Source organism: Apostichopus japonicus, chromosome 21 (genome assembly GCF_037975245.1).
Source record: "Apostichopus japonicus isolate 1M-3 chromosome 21, ASM3797524v1, whole genome shotgun sequence".
In the NCBI taxonomy this organism is placed as follows: Eukaryota; Metazoa; Echinodermata; class Holothuroidea; order Aspidochirotida; family Stichopodidae; genus Apostichopus; species Apostichopus japonicus.
Genome location: NC_092581.1, coordinates 13,164,210 through 13,185,518, shown reverse-complemented (window position 1 = coordinate 13,185,518; position 21,309 = coordinate 13,164,210). Strand labels below are relative to the sequence as shown.

Below are 21,309 nucleotides of genomic sequence, written 5' to 3'. Positions count from 1 at the left end.
TGGAGGATGGAGTGGGTGGCAGAGGAGAAGGAGCCAAATCGGAGGAAGTAAATAAACTAAAAACAGTTAGCTGCATGTGTCAAAAAGAGAAAAAAAAATGTGCTGATAGATTAATTTCTCGAAGTCTGACCTTTTCCCGTTGGGCTCTCTTATTGGTAACAGGCCATTTTTTCCTCTCTTAATTTTGATATTGAAATATCCGTGGGTCCTGCTATACTATATGTTAGGTGTGGTATTCACGCACAACGGGGAATGACTTATTCCGTCTTGATTTTACAAGGAGCTGCAACCTATAACGTCAGAACAGCAGCTCCCTGATTTTACCAGCCCAAACGTTCCCGTCTCAAGAATGGCCTCCGAATCTGGAACGGTTGCGATTTGACTCCTATTGGCCGTAACATCATCGTTTTAAACCTTTGGTCTCTCTCAATTGGCATATCTATTTCTTGTTGTACCGAACCTATCGTACCGGGCTTTCATAAAAAAGCTCGAGTTCACATTTTTTTTTTTTTTTTTTTTGAAATCCAGATTATGTCAAACGTTCTGCTGTTATTAATTAATCCCAAAATAAAACTGTTAGCAAACTGCTTATCCACTATAGAGAGCCTGTGAAATAGAGTGTGTAAAAGTAAGTTGGCCCCATTAATTAATCCCATTAGGTCTGGTTGTCTGAAACTTATCAATATTGAGAGTTTCATTAATAGTTTCAAATGCACGTGGTTTCGTCGCTATTGCAGTGATTTCAATGGACCATGAACAATGTTCTTCGATGCAAGTTTAAAGATCTATGACTGCAGTTTTTTTAACTGCAACCGTAAGCCATGTGATGGTATTAGAAACATGAAAAATAGTTTCGTTAGGCAATTTGTCCTAGCATGGTGCTATATTTCGTTCACATCTCCCAAGGATAGGTATATGCCTTCAAATTTTATGGAATAATTCGGACACGAGTGAATAATGATGTTGGTGTTAATAACTCTCTTTTTCAAAAACACCCTAACATCACCCCATACTCTCACGACATAAATATCTAATATTTATGATCCAAAAGGCAGAAGGCAAAAACAAAAAAGTGAAATCATCTGTGGTTTGGAACTGTATTGATTTTTTGTTTTGCTTTTGCAAATATTATTTCTTTCTTTTTACTAGCACAAACCCTTTCTGATATGATTAAAAGCGGGCTCTGAAGATTTTATGTTTAATCATGCACCAATATGTGTTTGTTTCGTTAAATCTTATTTATTTATTTATACTTATACCCAACCCTTTATGATTTCATTTAAGGCGGTTACAGATTTTTTTTATTTATGTTTTAATCATTCACCCTCAAATGTCCTTCTATTTGAAATATGCTTCGTTAACACTATATTCTATGTTTCGTCACGCAATAGCCTATGTTATGTTTCGTAAACACTTCATGCTATGTTTCGTCAACTGTGTTATGTTCGTCAACACTATATGCATGTTTCGTCAACACTATATATGCTACATGTTTCGTCCTCAACACTATATACTATGTTCCGTCAACACTTTATGCTATATGTTTCGTCAAAACTATATGCTATGTTTTGTCAACACTATCTTCTATGTTTCGTCAACACTAGCCGCTATGTTTCGTCAACACTATATGCTATAGAGAAGACATCAAAAGTGGTTGTACCGTTCCATCAACAGCTTCCTAATTCGCGTTCTTATTCGCTATTTCAACTCATTTCTTCCATACTATTTATTTTCATTCTGTCCCTCTCTTTCGCCCCTAGTTTCCTGCTTGGTCACATTTCCTCTTATACGTTCCGACTACATTTTAACCGCCTCTTCCTTCTTGTGCTGTTGCCTTAAAATATAGCCTCGTTTGGACTTTTACTATTCTGACAGCTATAAATAGAACAACACAATTCCGTTGTCATTCTCTAAATGTCTCTTGATTACCACGCACGCCTCTATAGTTACAGTTTAATCATCAAATATAACAATTCTTCAATACACGCTAGAAAGTTGAAAAAAAAACAACAACGGAAAAAAAGAGAAAAAAAAAATGTAACATAGAAGTAAACATCATCTATATGTAGATCGCTGTTTGCAGAATTCACAAAAAACAGCTTTCATCTTACTTGTCGATATAGCATGATTTGATGTCAATATATATTCACACCTACGTGACTTGTTTAATCGAAATTCATCTGGCGTGCCGTTTTACCCACATCACACCCCCACATCACACCCCCAACCCACCCCCCCCCTTTAAAAAAAAGAGGGGAAGAGAAACATTTCTGATGGTTCATATCACGGTAAATAAATAAATAACTAGCAACGATGCATTTATGTAGTTCCTGATTTACTGATTTTTATAATGACTCTATAATGAATATATATATATATATATATATATATAAATATATATATATATATATATATTTGTACATATATATATTTATATATATATATATACATATATATATATATAATTGAAAACGTAATATATATTTAGCCGTCGATGAATACTTTTTTTATTTTCTAGTAAATTAATACGTATGCAAAACGCCCACTAAAACACCATGTATAGTTAATAACTTTTACAAACAAGGAGAAACAAATAAGGGAGACAAAATTTGTTCATCCATGCTGAATAACTTACGAAAAATACACTTTTTGAAAGGCCCCTAACATATGCTACTTAAATATGGATTTTACCAACACTGTAGAAGTTCTAATGCATAAAATTACTGAAAAATGCTGCAGTATTGCTATTTCTATGTCAACTTTCACCGAGGTGACTTATGGTCAATAACCTCTTCTGTACGCATGTTAATTTGCTATGCGATGCCCGTTCATTTCTAGTTGTCGGTTCGATCAGCAGTGATCCGTGCATTATTACATAATTACAGAACCGTCTCCGTTTTTCTAGCATTTTCATCTCTTTCTCCGCCCCCCCCCCTATAATATTGTTTCTCTGAGCCTGCATATGGATTTAAATTAAGGTTATGCAAGCTACACAGGTTTTACGAGTCCATATGTTCATATAGCACGTTAGCTCACACAGCTATTCCGCCTTCAGAGAAATATATACACACCTTAATTTCATCGATGTATCCATGATTCAGTCGTTACCATAGTTTAACGTTCTAATAACTGAAGGCAACCGTTGCAATAAAACCTTAGCCAGGGGAAAATCAGCGGATTTCTCCTGTGTGAACACTAAATGACAAAATATTCATCTATATGTATCAACAAAGAAAGAAAAAAGAATACCATAAGCAAAAGAAACACGTTTATCCGTGAATGTAAATTTATAAATCAACATTTCGATAAATATTTTGATTATCGTCCATTTTTTCTCGTATATATATTTTTTGAACGAATTGTCAGCATGAGTTAGTGGCAACAAAAAAGTGTTTGAATTAAAACTACTCTTTGACAATGACCTAAATTTAAAGGGGTGGCGATTATTCGGTTTGATTTCAAGCTGTTCTTACGGGATTGGTCACCGTGACTCAGTATTTATATACCTGCAAAGATTGAGAGTAACTTTTGAAGATGCGTTCTAATGTCTGAGTTGTTACATATACTTAGCATTCATGGATACTGACACAATTATAAACACATATAGGCCTATATACATAGTGAAAGCAGGGTTTTAATGAATTAAACAACATTTGGTGTTAAGTTTTTGTGTCTCTCTACCATCGGGTGTTGTTTTTTTTTGTTGAAACTTTATGAGTTTGATTAAATTATTGTATTGCAATCTTCCTGTGTGAAGTACCTAGTAACGCGAAGATAGGACACACACACTTTATTATTATGTTTTGACAAAATATAAGTTTTCATGGGGTGTCCTTGAATCGATACCCTTAAAGCATTTCGGATTTGTTCGTAAATCTGTAACTGACACATTTATAACGTCATTGAACTCTGGAGAGACTAATATCACTAACAAAGTTAATACCGTACATCTTATCACTCAAAACGCACGTCAAAAAGGTTGAAAACCAAACACGATGTGGTGTACAACATGTATTACATCGACATGATGACGTCACTCATTCAATTGTTGCCAGATACATTATTGAAAATATTAAGTCAACTTCAAAAAATAATTTTTCTTGACTACTGCGGTGTAGTTAATTTTTCAACAAGGAAATGGAGGTGTGAACAGAAAGACAGTGTAAATTTTAAATGAGGTTGAAACAAACATCTACACAGATGTTCAGTGTCAATCGTCAAATTAAAACACGCGTTACTTAAGATACATCGAGTACTATGAATCATATCTGCTTGGCATTACTACGGTGGCCGAAAAGTACATTTATGATAGTGATACATATATAATCACCACCGCCAATCACTCACCAGTGTAGAGAATTAGCACTTGGAAGCAGGCGCGTAGCGAGGAATTGGCCAAGGGAGGGGCGAAGCCTGTAGGCAAACTATCTAAGCGTAGCGCCACCATGAGTTGGCGCGAAGCTTACAAGGAAATTTTGGCCGACAATGCTTCCCAGATCGCTGGAAATGACACTTCTGCAGGTCTTTTAAGTTGCGTCTAAGCAATTTCTATTTTGAAATTACTTAGCGATATCATAAAAAGTTTTTTAAAAAATATGCTCCAGGGGCCCTGGTCTCCCCCTTCGCCCCTCCCCGCCCCCCTTGGCTGCGCGCCTGCTTGGGAGGGCGAACTTAGTAAATAATCCCAGTTAGACATTCTTCTTGCCTTGTTGCTTACTATCCTCCAGCGCTTTATAATAATTGTAGATATCTTTGAAAACACATGGATTTCAGGATATATCCATCAACGGGTTGTGAGAGACCAGCAACGTAGACACACACACACACATACAACACACAAAATACAGACATTTTTATGAACTTTTCGACCGCCGTACTACGTAATTCTACACTAAAAAAAGTCGTTGATAGGAGTACGCCATTATAATGTGCGTGATACAAACAAGACCTAATGAAGGATAATGGAGGCTTATTTGTAATAAAATCACATACAGTAACGTTGTGGAATAATGACTGTCGTTTTTTGTTTTATATATATTTTTCAGTTTGTATGAAGAAGCCGTTGTCAAAGGAAATGTTGAATTTAACAGCGATCGATAAACACAGATTTACGATACGACATCCGTACTATAAACATAATTAAAGTCCTTCTCTGTCTGACCATGTTATTCGAGAACTTTACAAGGGGAATATATGGGCATTTCTCTTCTGCTATAAAATAAAATCAATTTTTGATTCATACAAAGGTGTAATAATTACGGGTCAAAGACAGTGACGTGTACAGGATTTCAAACGGAGGTGGTTAGGGGGAGGGGGAGGGAGGGGTTTAGGTCTAAATAACCCCTGTCTGATTTAGGTAGGGGCATTGAGCTTGATCAAATGGCGTCCTATAGGCTCACAGGATTGGTTTAGTTCTTTCCCAACTGGATGTAAAAGAAGAAAAAATGTCCCGACCGAACGTTTCACGCCTGATTGACGCGGATGGACAGATTGATGGGGCGATGACCCCTCCATCGGTAACCCATATGTGAACGTTATTGATCGAGGATACCGTGGGCATACCGCTCCCCCACTCCACCCCCTCAACGTATGGACGTAATTTTATTACTAACAAGTAAGAGGAAACTGACTATCCCACTCATCTTCCCCACCTCGCATTCGCTGGCAAGTGAAATAAGTTTGTAAAAATCGAAAGGTGATAGAGTGACAACTGTGGTATAGCGTTTGTGTGAATTCATAAAGATTGAAATCATTCATGCACACGTGAAACAGGACAATAAATCCTACTTCTTCTTAAAATAACCCATTAATTACAAGCAGGTGCCTAAAGCTAAGTGTATTTCACACATTTAGCTATGTTCAATATTAGGTACCTATCAATCATGAAATCATACATACAAAATTGACACTAAAGCGATGCAATCTGCGGCAATGATGGCCAACACATTAACCAGCAAAATACAATTAAAATGATTTTACAGATGTGTCCTTTATTTTGATATATTTAATAAGAAGTCAATTTACAGTCTGAAAAAAGAAGCCTTCAAAAAAGAAAAAAAGAAAAAAGTTACAAGTAGGCAATTGGTAATATTCAAATTATAAAAATCGTTTTCTTTTTTTTTTTTGCAAAAATAAAGCGGTGAACCGATGTTTGCACGTGACTTCACATTTGAAATGATATAAATATATCTTCATATACGGCCTATAGTGTAACAGACTTCTTAACGTTTGGCATTTTAAATTTATACGTAACCTTGCACGCACGACAAGCACGTAAATTTTGTTGCCTTGGAACTATCTTTTGGAAATTCACTCATTTCACAGGATTAATTGTTACAACATTACTAACGATAGACGAACAAGTGGAGGACGTTCGTTATAGAAGAAGAACAACCTTTTCATCCTCAGAATCATAACAACATCACGTTTCCCCCAAAACTTGGTGAGTCTTTCAGTTTTTTTTCTTTTATTAATAATTCAATGACATTCTATACATTAATTTTGCTTTAATAACAGAAGTTCATTTACTTTAACTGACGTTTATATCTATTACTTTTATATTACTTAACCTTGTAAGTCATTATACATATAAAGATAACATATCTTTAGTAGAATGACGGGTGCACTACAGTAAGGTAATAATATATGTGTATGTATATATAGGCGGATTAAGGAGCAAAGAACGGATTATACATGATGTTTGTCCTGGAAAGATGTTCTGTATGAGTAGGCTACCAATTCCTGAAATAATAGCTCGGAGGGAAAATGGAGGGAATAGCTTGAGTGTCATGGCTAGTTTACAATTGATTTGCAAACTAGCCAGGACACACAACGTGTTATAGTCATGACGAAACAGGAAGCGGTTTAAGGAGCAATGAATAGGCAGAACGGATTAAATATATTTGTGGAACTGGTAGTTGTTTAGGGGTTCCAAGTCTTCATTGAGGCCGGTGATGTAAGACTTAATACGCAAGATACAATCGATTTCTTTTCGATTACGGATTTGAAGTTTGAGGCAATGTATGTATGTATGTATTGGATGTGCGTATGCGTGTGTGTATGTATGTATGTATGTATGTATGTATGTATGTATGTATGTATGTATTTTAGATCCGCCTGCAAGCAGAAACTCGCGAAGAAGCCATCATTGGCTTTATCAAAGCCGCAAGCTAACCGAAGTCAGCCTCTTAGATTCATATTTAACGTCCATCATTATGAATTGTCAATTGTCAACAACTCTGTAACTGGACGACATTCATCTTGGAGTCAGGGGCGTAGCGAGCGGGGGGTGTGGGGGTGTCACACACCCCCAATAATTTGGTCGCTGTCGGCAAATTTTGGGTCTGTCGGCAAAAGGAGAAAAGGTGAAGAGAGCGGAAGGGGAAGAAAGAAGGAAAGCTGAATAGAGAAAAGGAGAACGGGAGCTTCTTCCGTGCCAAATTTGACTTAAAATATGCACCAGATTGCATCTAAGGACGTTTCAAAACTAAAAATTTTCCAAAGGGGAGGGGACACCCCCTCCCCTTAGACCCCTCCCCCATTTCAGTCACCACTTCCAGATCCGTCGGCAAATCAAATTCTCCATACCCCCCCAACAAAAACCCCTTCGCTACGCCCCTGCTTGCAGTGACCCGAACTCGGGACCTTATGATTGAAAGGCACCGGCGTTAACCACTGAGCCAACACTCCACATAGGTATTTTAGATCCTCCTGCAAGCAGGAACTCGCGAAGAAGCTAGCATTGGCTTATCAAAGCCGCAAGCTGACCGAAGTCAGTATCTTAGATTTATGTTTAACGGCCATGATTATGAATTGTCAATTTTCAACAACTCTGTAACTGGACGACATACATTAATTTTGGAGTGACCCGAACCTTTGTGATTGAAGGGCACCGGCGTTAACCACTGAGCTAACACTCCAATGAGATACATTTTAGGTTTTGGAGAGAATGTCCATGAAGATTGAAATGTTCGGAAACGGGGAATCCTGCAAAATTATCACGAATTGATTTTTTGTGATTAATAAAACGTAAGCGGAACCGAGAACCTGTTTTGCCCTCTTTACAAATAACACAATAGAATATGTAAGTGGCATTGCTTGGATCACAAGAGTGGGAAGGGGTCTTAGACAATAGTCAACATTGGGAATTTTAACCACAGTGCCCCGAGTATTAAGGGGTAATATTTTGCATCGATTTTTCCGCAACAGATATTACCTGCTGTGGTGGAAACTGGGTAAGGAAGTCTGGAGGAAATGAGTAGAAATCTAAAGTTGGGGGTTGACGAAAAGCTAGTAGCACTAGCACGAGGAGGGGGGGGGGGTTACCTAAGATGATTCTCCTACGGACTGATCGTATTTGAATACTGAAGCACTGTTTGATAGAGCTCATAAAGGATTTGATGATGAACACCAGGTATCCTTGTTAACTGGTTATTTCTTGAACGTCAGATACCCCCTTCACTTAATTAGACAGGGTATCTCTAGGGCCGACAAAATTGAACCGTGAGGACTTAGTCCAAAAACCCTAAATCACGCATTCCGTTTGTGACTATAACTTTCTAAAAAAGTCACCCAGGAAATAACATGGGCACGAGAAACCAAACAACCGAACGACTAATCCGCTCCCAACCCCAGTCCCCTTGCATCGAGACTGTGACTGTTTGATCATCGTCGGGTGTGCATCACCATTCCCCTCGAAAGGGAACAGATACTACACATGATCTTAGCCAAAAGGCCGAGAAGCGTAGGTACGTTTTAAGAAAAGTCACCCAGGAAAGAAACTGGGCACGAAAACCAAACAACCGAACGACTGATCCGCTCTCAACCCCAGTCCCCTTGCATCAAGACTGTGACTGTGTGATCATCGTCAGGTGTGTATCACGATTCCCCTCGAAAGGGAACATATACTACACATAATCTTAGCCAAAAGGCCGAGAAGCGTTTGTGACTAATTATTAATTCAAAACGGTTCACTTTAAGGGAGAAGAATACGTAAGTACGCACTAGATATTCCAAAACTTAAAACAAGAATAATTTGACCTCGATTGTATAAAGTTTTACTTGCCTACAAATGACAAATCTGTTCGCCAGAATTCTAACTTAAGAGAAAAATAATACACCCACCCAAGGGTTAAGTATAACTTATGTACGTACTTTTGAATTTTCTAGAGACTGCAAAAGGGAAATCAAAAAAGAAACACACCTTTGGTTTAGAAGAACTTTGAAATCAAAACGCATTGAGTTGCCTTTAATTTATGGAAAGCCCCCTTGCAATAACGGAAACGGCATTTTTTTTATAGTTAAAACATCCATTATGGAGAATATGAAATGAAACAAACTGAAGCAGCATCGCTTGCTAGTATCGACAAATCTGCAGCCAGTGACAAGATATACCTGTTTTTTAAAGTCTCTGTCGCTAAGATGGCATTGGGAACAGAATGTATCTCTCCAGGGCTATGAATATCATGGGTACAATTATTTACAGAAATACCTGTCAAGCTGCCAAAGAAATGCTTGAAGCGGTTTATAAGTTTTAAAGTATTATGCACAGTTATTTATCATAAAACACAAATATTAATGTGGTACATTAATATTTTGGGGTCTTGATTTAGAAGAACTTGATACTTTGAACAAACGACTGGTCTGTTACCTCTAAGTTTCAAATTGTATAATGATGTTATTAAATGAGAGGAGCTATATATATATATATATATATATATATATATAAAATATAAAAATTGTGAAGCATTGCTCAACTCCATAAAAGTAGTCAGATCAGAAAAAACATGTCTCAAATATTATATATCCATGAAGACCTTGAAATATGCAAACCATCATAAACTAAGTAGATTATTCAAATATTTCATTTCTCGACGGATAATCGATTGGATCCAACAGAAGATTAAAGTTAACCGCAACATTGACAAATGAAAGTATTTAATATGTTTAATAAATTAAGTCAATACCTCCAGCCAAGCACGCACGAAAAATATAACCCTGCGGAATTAACGTAATTAATTACGTGCAATTCCCGTTATACTATCCAAGAATATGAAAGTAAGTGGGCTGTTTGTTTAGTCTGTAGGTTATATATTGTCGGGCATCACTGTTAATAGGTAGTTTATAAATGTATAGTTTGCAGTCATTAATTAATGACTTCTTTCGTAAGGCTTCCAACTTATGATCAGGGGTGGGGGGGGTGTATGGTGTAGGAGGGGGGAAACAAAACATATGCAATTATGTATCCTTCGATGTCATCGGCTATGCTTGAAGCAAGGGGATACGTTTCACCCATATGTCATTAGAAAACATCAGTCATTCGAATTTGTTCGATACATCGTGAATACTGTTGTTATTAAAAAAAACATCTCTGTTCACCATGTTTTTTTTTTTCTGCACATAAGTATAATAATAAGGAACACAATGCCGTTTACTATGAAACTGAAGATTACTTAAAGAAATAATGCAGACTAAAGTCAATATATACATATATGTAAATATATATATATGTAAATATATATATTTATATGTAAATATATATAAAGTTGGTTGGTTTGCATCTATGGTGCATAGTGCCCTATGTCCAGTGGACAGAGCGGAGGTTGAGACTGGTGAAACACTAATAGTTGTTACTTAGAGTGTCACGCGTTGAGCGATCATCAGAAAATGTCTGATGATACTAGTGTTCCACTATAGTCTCAACTAGTCTTAACCAATATGGGGCGGGGCCGGTCGTAACTCCGCTCGCCCTTAGCTCCGACGCCCCTGGATCTAACCGATATGGTCTTTAAACAAGCGACGTTTTTGCGCCTTCGATGATACTAGCAAATATTCGCGACCAAGAAGAAGTCGATTTCGGACCCAGTGGTGGACCGGCTTCGAGGCCAACTTGTCTTCGTAGATTTACCAACAAAAATCAAAGTAAATAAGTATTAACTTGCTAATTAAGAGTGTTATAGAAAAAAGGGGCACGTTTATAATTTTGTTCAGGTTGATAATGTAAATATTTATTTGGTCAGAAAAGAAAAACACCAAGCTTTTTATCTGTCTTTTTAAGAGCATGCGCGTTTGGTAGGTTACATCTATACTTCAGAAAATAAATAAGTCATATTTGATTTACTTGTGCAAATATGGTAACAGAAGATATTCGATCCATTTTTTTATGCCCTTTTCTATTTTAATCTTCAAGAACACAACCTTAAAAAACACAGAAGGTAATTATTTTTTCTCTGCATGCTTCGCTTTGCTTCAGTTGTTACTTGACAGTCCAATGTCATCCATTACATAGTGCAGACCTAACCTATATATACTGTATGATTCTATATATATAGCCTAATCAAAAAGATAATGATGAATTGTGATGATAAAATTAGGATAGTAATTCAGTTTTTATAATATATTTAAAACAAGTGATCCATTTCGACTTTCATACTTCGAAAGACAGGGTCACAAGATGCACTGAGCTTATCGCAGCGCAATATTTTAGATTTCAGAGGAAATGGTTTTGCTCTGATACACGCTGGTAACTCCATGAGTATACCTGCAGTGTGTTTATATTGTGGTCATTAACGTATCGACCTATCCTGCCATTTCGTTGTAAGAAAGCTCAATGGGGTAGCTTCCTATACGTTGAATGATACGATAATAGAATTTATCACGGGTCCTTCCTTCGTAAAGATTTAAAGTAACAGACATTTATCTTCTTGGGAAAATATCACCAACTACATCTTCCAATTGAACTTTGACCCTGGAGGGTTATGTTCTTTAGTGTTTCATTGTCACGCACAAACAAAAAACAAACAAAAAATCGCAAAAAAGTTGATATTACTCTGAAGTTTTGGGAACGTCACGAATATTTTTGTTTATGACAATTAATTTAACAGTCATCCATCTGTATACACCTCGACCCCCCTCCCACCCCTACCCCCAAAGTATGCTTAAAATGCTCAAGACCTGGGCAGTATAAAGTGAAACTTTAGAGCACGTAAAGCCTCTGGAGATATTTAATCAAATATTTAAACCATTAATCAATCATATGTATATATCACGAAGGTTTTGGAATCGTCTGTAAAATAGTCTTGGAATATAGTTATTTTGTATCATTTTGTATTCTTAATTTGGGGCAATGTCGATGACCTCTAATAACGTCATCGGCGCGCGGTAGCTGCAACACGTATTGAAATCAACGCTGCATCCATATCCTATACACCATGCAATAACCTTTGCTGTGTGATAACCTCCTTTTAGCTGTCCTGTCAATCTTGACACAATTAAAACCGAAATCATTTTCTAGTCACACGCACTAAACATGATGGCTCATTAATTCTAAATATATACATTCACTGACATGCTCCCAATTGACATGTTGCTTTCTGTTCGCTTTGAAGATGTCCGAGACTGGAAACTTAATAAATATATTTAAAATGAACAATCAATATACATAATAGATATATACTTGTTTGAATGATCTCAAATCGAAAGCCTGTCACTTGTGACGAGAAAAGTAATAAATTATGTATTAATTAGCTACTTGACTACGAGGTCTAATTCTCAACTGTGTAAATTTAATTAAACCAATTTCAACCACGAGCTATGCAGTGGATTCAATGTACACAGACTAAAAAAGAAAGAGTAAACTCATACCCTTATACGGATGCTCATAAAGAACGCACAATTTATGGCGATGAAGTCATGGCGAATTGAAGAAAAAAAGAAGTAGTTCTCTCACCTGTCAAAGTTCATCACTTACTTAACATTACATCCATCTATAGGCCTACGTATAAGTCTTTAAATCTTTAGAATTTAAAGGTTGGGATATTTCTCCTTATGGAGAGCCGTTTTTTTCATGAGTAAAAGTACTAAACGTGACGATTCTGGTTTTGTTGTTGCATCAATTAAGACGAGGCGCTTACAAAATTGTCTGGAATTTTCTTTTAACCTTCTGTTGAAAACTGTCCTGTGATGTGAACGATTTATAATCACGTCCTTGTTATGGCCTTCATAATCTTCCGTAATTAAAGCATGAAAGTGTCCGCACGTAACGACTTTTTCATTAAAAGGTGTGCAAAGCACTCAAAGGGGTTAATATAAAATAAAAGGGGGAGCAACTTTGATTGGCAGTTTTCTGTCAATGCCTCCTGATCAGATTTACTGTTGCGCTTGAATGTAAAAAATCAAAGTCGCAGTTAATTGGGGCGAAGGGAGCAGGATTGTGAATTTTTTTTTAGGGAAAATTAAGAAGAAAGAAACAGGAAAGGAAAAAAAAACCCGAATCGTTCAGAAAAAAATATAGGTTGGTTCGATCTGTCATTAAACTTAAGGAATTTAGGCATCATGTCTTTTCGTTTAAAAAATAAAATGTATTGATCGCTAGGTACTGCAGTATAGTTATACTTAAGGGGGAAATAAATATTTGCTGACATTTTGCAATTCAAATTAACGATCAATCAGATTTATAATTTCTGTCAGAAACTTAAAAAAAACGGGGGCAGTTCAGTTTATTTATTAATGGAAACAATGGACAGATTTAGCAGATACAAGAGACTGGAAGAACATAACCTCATTATGCTTCATTATAGGGTTAAAGAGAAATCTTTTTTTTTTAAAACTTCGTTTCGAAAGATTGGCGGAAGAATTTGACATAACGCCTTTGCTTTGCATTGAACGCTTATAGTTCTATAGTGTGGTCTCTTATTATAGAAGTTTGTGCGGGCAATCCGAGAATTATTTCGAAATTATCTGTTATAGACGTTTGCGGAAACTTCTCCAGATACGGAAACTGGACTTCCGGGCTATTTTTCGACAAATAACTGTTTTGCTTTAAATCCATTGGCTCATATCAATGAGAGCACCAAAAACTAATATGTTTCGGATTTTATTGCACAATGTCAATTTTCAGGACTTATGGCACACTTGGCGCACCATAGCAGTGTAGAGTCCAGATGCTTGGTCGTCAGCATTGCTGCATAATATGCTTTGCAACTAAAAGTGAACTTGAAGCTAACATGTGTGATGTTATAAATGTACTCCGACACCGTTATTTCACGTTTGTCTTTGAATTGTCCAACCAATGTTCTTCTACAAAATTTGCCAGCATTAACATATTTGATAGACTGTACTTATTAGGCTGTTTATAACTTCACATCCCCTAAATCAAATTGGAACTTTTATCAAATCCAAGATCAAAACAATAAAATTAAATATAAAGAAAATAATAATCCAAAACACTTTTGCGCTCAAATAAACTATATGTAACTATAGCGATATTTATTTATGATAAATAAAAGTTCTGGCAGTCCATAAATGCCCTTTAGACATGTCGTACACAGTTACCACATCCTAGGAAGGAAATACTAGCTAAAATCTCATCAACCTAATATTTCCTTAACAAAATATATGAGTTAAGTATGCACTTGTAAGCGAAAATAACCAAAGGGGTTAGTGTAGATAACATTACTATAGCTGTTAAGAGAATGCCGGAATGACAACATTAATAGAGTGCCGTTCTTTGGGATTATGAGTTCTGCACCTGTCAATTAAATAATTATATCTGGTAGGGATTGTAGATTTTATCTTTAGGAAATATAGACTGCATGGTTTTCTCTGCCTCATTGTTTGTTATATCGGTTGAAATTATTAGGATGATATGGTTAAGCCCGCACCTTTAGCAATGATGATGAATGCCTTCCCATAGGCCCTTGTTGCACAAAGTTGTTTTGAATATAATTTTTTAGTGATTGACAGATGTGTATCGAAGAGTTACATTACAAAAAAAAATTAATGAGATTATATGAAAAGGAATACAGTTATATACCGATTATTCGAGATGTTATTTGTATTTTCTATTCCCTGTAAACTAAATAAAGGGCAGGTTTCTCGGAAAAAGAACATGGAAGCAAGATTTTATGAAGCTGTTAAAGAACTCACGAAAAATAACATCCTCTTATTACCAGTGTGATATTTCCCGGATGGACTTCTTCTTTGAAGTTTACCAGAATAAATTACATAATTTGACATATTACATGATCAATCTGACTGAATATGCTATATTGATTCTGGTCTCTCTGTGTGGACATGTTCTTGAATTGCTATCATGTAAAGTTGTCTTAGATTGAAAAGGCATATGGTCCTGTAACTTGATTGCGGGTTTACCCAGCATGAAGAAACAGCGGAACGTAAAAATAATCATAGTATCGGCCGTGCTTTCATAGTCTTATACTTCTCTCTATATACCTTAGCCTTCAGTCTGTGGCAAAAGTCAGAGAAATAGGTAGATATACAAAATTTCAATTCAAATTGATGAATTCAATTCAAAATTGATGAGTAAGGCTATCAACTCCTGACTATACTAGATAAACCTTTACCAAGACATGCTCTTGCTGCTTCTCCCATCCTCCTATCACCACCATCATCATCACCATCATCATCGTCATCGTCATCATTATCATTATTATTTTTTTGATATTTTTATTATTATAACCATTACTATTATTATTATTATAATTACCATTCTTACTATTATTAGTAGTATTATCCACTACGACTATTAATGCTTGGCTCAAAATCACGTTTTTTTTTTGTACTTTGCTTTGACATACTGTTTTTACGACTGTGCCCTCGATAATATAAAAAAATGCGATTTCCAATTAATAATAAATCTTCTTCATTAATAAGAAATTAATGCTCAGTTTCATTTTGCCCTTGAATACAATGAATGAATCAAGGAATTTCGTGATATGCTACGGATATCTCGATTTCACGAATAGTAACCACAATGTTCGTACCCGACTGAATGCAATGAATCAGCGAATCAGGGATAAAGCCGTCTTTCGCTAACACAATATATACAATAATAGGACACACTTAAAGGGATACTCCGGTGGCTATAATTATTTGAGTAACAATTCTTGACATTTTCTGTTTTTTGTTAAGTTAAAACCACACCCTCAACAGCATTTTGTGCGACAAAGATACGATTTTTATTTTTATATATTATTAGTTTTTTTTTTTTTTGGGGGGGGGGGTCAACTGTCGTGATATGTTGTGAATGTATGTGATGTGGCAACAACCGAGTGAATGACGTCACCACGGCAATTCAGTTTAAAATGTGACCTTTTTTGTGTGTGAATCGGCTTCACATTTTCTGCATATCCCTTTTAAAGACATTTAAAGTATAAAGTTTGGGAGTTAATTTATACGGCACCCGTCTTTTTAAAAATACTTATATAATAAACTTTTAAAAACTTCAATTGGACGCTTGAATTATTGTGTTTTTTCTGATTTTTTCATATTCTGTTAAATTCATCTCGCCGATGGCTTATAGGATTGATGTGGCTTTTAAAACCAATATACGTCGCAAGTTAAGTGAAGAACATATTTAAAGAAAATACAGGGGGAAAACCCATTAAATATATTACTTTCGATTTATATACACACACACACACACTTTTTATTTATACTAGAGGAGGAATATAATATTTATAGCAAGCATTTCTTATGTTTAAGAGACTAAGAGGAATCCCACATATTGCAATGTGAAGGCGTTAAAACGTTTTGAGTTTGCGGCGTAAACAATTCTGTATACCATATACAAAAAACAAAAACAACAAAAAAACGAAAAGAAGGATGAACACATCGATAGCAATTGGTCCGCTTTGTTGTATTCATGTCAGACACGAAACGGCTGATTTTTTATTTATTTCGTTCATTTTTTTTTTCCTTCTGTGGAACGCATAATCAGTCTTAACTTCGCCGGTTTTTATACACTTGTTGGCTTTCCTTGAAAAAGCCGGCTTAAAATCACACACACAGACGCGCACGCGAACGTTATTTCAATCTACCATCTGGTTATAAACTAAGTAGCGAATACCGGTGCATACATTATTATTTTAATTATTATTACGCCTAACATGTTGGACGCTGTGTAAGTTTCTTAAATTTAAACACTTCAAGCTGGCTTTCCATACAAAGATATAGCTTCCGGTGACGTCATGATTGATAAAAGTGTCCTAGAAGAGGTATTAAAAGCACATAAATAACATTACCATTAAGTCATATCTGAAGAAGTAATATATTTCATTTTTAAATTTGCTGTAAGGTAAACGACAAAATACCTCAAACTATAGTTTATCCCTGTACGTTGATCTTGTTACTACAAGTAAAATTATATTCTACAACAGTCAATGCATTTCCTTGTATATTTGTTTTAGGGAATTCAACTTTAGTTTTCAAGTTTTTCAATGTTCCTATATAGATTTTCTGTACAGTACACAACATATTATATTTTCAAGGAAGGTATCCTTGCGTCTGTTTTGTAACCATGGAAGTAACGTATGCAAATATAAAATGAATATAAAATTATAAAAATTGTACAAGAGCCGATAATTGAGATGGAAAACAAGGTTGCAGTTGTTTATACGATGTATAAGAGTTACTGTACGAGTACAACATCATGGGTTCGAGTATAGGTAGAATCTCCTTTGCACTGTGAGTACATGTACAAGGTTAAAAGTGAGAGTACGCAAGCAGGGGCAGATCCATGAATTTGAAATAGGAGGATTAAATGGGTCTTGGGTAGTTGAAGCCAGCTAACATATACGAATTGTCGGGTTCCTCCAGGCCCATAGAGAGAGGAATGAAAATTTTAAACGTGACGTTTTGCATTCTGAGAATAATACACGCAATGTTGTACTATATAACTCATTTCAAGTTTTGTTGAGATAGGGTAGGCAGGGGGGGGGGGGGGATTGGAGTGTACTAGATCTGCGCCTGTACTATGGACTTTCAAAATGGCCCGAGTACGAGTATGCACGAGTACAAACTCAACAATGGCGAGTACAAGGCAACATTGATCGAATAAGAACACGGGTACGAACTAACTAAATGTCTACAGCACATACACTGGTATATTGAAAAACAGCTATATCCGAATCAAAGGGAATCAGAAATCTACAGTTAGGTCATTCTAATCAGCTCCGTCATCCATTTGAATCGATGCGATTACATTTAAAACAATTAGACAATTTCACTCCATCACGATGAAAGAGAACGTGAGGGAGGGACAGGTGGGAGAGCCAGGGTTAGGTGGGAGAACAAGGGACACTGAGGTAGGAGAGCGAGGGACAGGTGCACGGGAGAACGAGGGAAATGTGGGGGACAAGGACAGGTGGGAGAGCGAGGTACATGTGGGAGATCGAGTCGAAGACAGAATATTCGACATGTAAGATCCATCCAATCAACAACTACTGTCAATATTTTCCTTGAAATAGTTATTCATGTTGATGTAATTCTGACATAACAAACCAATTAAACTTCCAAGCACCCTCAATCATCTCTGCTCCATATATTGATATCAAATGGAAAAAAATTGACATTAAAAGGTTGTTCTAATTATGCTTAAATTTGTTACTAAATTATATTCCTTCTTAATTGTTTTCCCCATTTTTGCCGTTTTTCTTCGCGTCCTTCTTGTCTTCATATAAATCGAGATATCAGTATTTTGAAAGATCATTCAAGCGTGAGGTTTGAACAAAAATGTTGTCTGCATTAGAAACATTGAGAAACTGAGGAGATTGACAAAAAAAGATTGGCCTCTTCGCTGTCCATCGCATTTTGTAATCCGATCGATAAGGTTAACTTGATTTTGTTTTAAAGGCCCCTCGAGTTAAATTTCATTTCCGTTTGTGATGTACGACCTGTATTTATCATGGCATTGAACATATGCACTTATTTGTGGCATCTTCCCACATTAGGCTATTTGACGCAGGATTTTATTGAGACGTTTAAGGATAAAGTTAGGTATAAAAAAAAATATGTGTGAAACTATACTATCAGTGCAGGTTGCATTTCCGTAACAATTTTGGTAACTTGCCGTAGGCGGATGATGTTTAATTTAAAAGAAAAACTGTATATCGTAAAGCATGCATATTACCTTAACTCATCAATCAACATTACGTTACGACAGTTAAGAGAAAGATCGTCACAAACTTTATGTATACTTATAGAAGAAACAATGCACATACACACATAAACACACGCACACACACCCGTACAGGCCTATTTTTGTTGTTTTTAAAGAGTCAGTGACTCGAGTCAATCAATTTCCCTTAAATGTGTCTGGATACAATTATTCACGCATTATCCAAAGAAATAATGTACAGTGACTCGAGTCAACTGCTCGACTGAGTCAAGAAAATGACTCAATCATAAACCGAAGTAATTTGTTACAAGTAGGCTGGAAATACCTACGCAACTTCCATAATATTTGCCTATGATTCTATATATCGCAAGTAAACGCATATATAGTCAATGTCATATACTAATATCAAAATATATCGACAGCTTGCTTAAATTTATAGTCCATTTTTCTTAGAATAGTAATAACATTAAACTTGACAAGCGTAACGTGTGACGACGGAACAGTGGACGACTTTACACGAGAACTGTTCAACCAGGCACAGCTAAACGTATTTTAATCTATTCTACCTGACACTATTAGTGGCAACTCCGTAACACCGGGCTCTAAATGAGCGTATCTAATCAGGGATATTGACCACGCAAAATAGGGTTGAAAACAAACTTAAGTTTCGAAACGGCGGAGCGGATGTCCAAAGGCGCCCTCCCCCTCCCCTTGGCCCGACTATCTCTGACGAATGTCTCATGACATCACTCTCTATATGTCGGGTCATACATCATAACGAATATTGTGTACTTAAGCCGTGAGCATTAAGATTCAACGATTTGGGCTCACCAAGCTACTTCTATATATATATATATATATATATATATATATATATATATATATATATATATATATAGATATATATATATATATATATATATATATATATATATATAGATATAGATATATATTATAAATTTTGTGTAATGCCAATGTAATCTGTTGGCCTATACCTTTACTTCAGTTTCAAGTTGCAATTTCCATTAAACTTGTTGCAATATAGTTATAAACCAAATGAAAACAGAGCCTAATTTACCTTACGACAATCAAAATTTCCCAGGGACAGTGGAATAAGAGCATAATTATATTTGAAAGATTGGCAAATGAAAGATAAGGGTAGCCTAGTATTACGTTACATTTGTAGGACATAAAAAATGATGTACCGAAGTGAACCGTTAATGACCCTAAGTAGAAGAAGCCGAATATCACTAACAATATATTATTAAATTAGGCAGAGGGTGTCCTACATATACTAAAGCACACAGAAATTCACTTTAAATGATAACAATATATATATATATATATATATATATATCCAGGTTCAAGCTTTCACACAATATTTTCCTAATTCTGTTATTTAAAAAGTAGTATTCTATTGTGACTTCTGCCTTGTGTAACACTTAACATGTTAGCATGCACTGGGTGTGCTTATCCTATAAACAGATTCAGTTGTGCCTCCCTCTCCCGATGCAGTTATGTACATAGGTAGATATGTTTGTGTGTATGTATGTGGTGTGTCACACTTTCCCCAATCAGTTATATATGCTCTGATATTAACCATGCACATCATTGTATACATTTTGATCATCAAATCCAGACTTTCTTATATAACAGACCTGCCATATTTTGTCATCGTTCTTTTATTTCCATTTCACGGTACATCAAATCCATATCGACTTCAAAGACAGATTTACCGAAAATCTATATATATTTCCCATTTTTTGGCCCGTGACATTTCTTAGGGTATAATGACGTATTTTAATCGTTTTTGACAAGTCGACTTATTAACTTTAGGCCGGTATATGTGCAGTGTCTCATCCAATCAGATATGACAAGACTGAATCTAAGCATCTGTTCATTTAAATATATTTTTTTCTTTTTCATCATCTGTTTCAACAACAAAAATGGTTCACACGTTTATAATTGCATGTACTTTGCGACCCATATAATTAAATCTACAGTAGTAACCAGACTTTTCAATGTATGAAGTGCGCATGCTGGAATTAAATGAAACTTATATGATAAAAGAACACCTTGCACTGAATCCACATAATACATGAAGAGGCTTCAATTTATTTACCGTCATCATGTAGAGAACCACATTCGAATATTATTTGAAGACATAACCCAAATTCCATAGAGCATTAACATCGCACTAGGAACAATGACAAATATTCCAAATCACAATTAAAATATGTGAGTTGCACAATTTGTTACGGATTAAACTAGCTAGTGTAAAATTCACTAATACTGACCAGCCAGATGTTTTTGTCGTCTTCGTCGTAGTGCGTTTTCTCGCGGTTAGTTCACGGTAGACACATGATACGTTTGTGTACCTCCATTCCACCATA

At 35.8% G+C, this 21,309-nt stretch overlaps 1 protein-coding gene and 1 pseudogene across 5 annotated transcripts in view; one reads left to right on the top strand and one right to left on the bottom strand.

The window, feature by feature from the left end:
• Positions 1-21,309, top strand: part of LOC139962600 (uncharacterized) — a 139,795-nt gene that overhangs the window by 53,684 nt on the left and 64,802 nt on the right. For all 5 annotated transcript variants that reach the window (XM_071962732.1, XM_071962733.1, XM_071962735.1 and 2 more), the window contains one exon: positions 6,325-6,442. The gene's annotated coding sequence lies outside the window, so the exon portion shown is untranslated. The remainder of the gene's footprint in view (positions 1-6,324; positions 6,443-21,309) is intronic.
• LOC139963306 (U2 spliceosomal RNA) lies at positions 8,648-8,746 on the bottom strand (annotated as a pseudogene).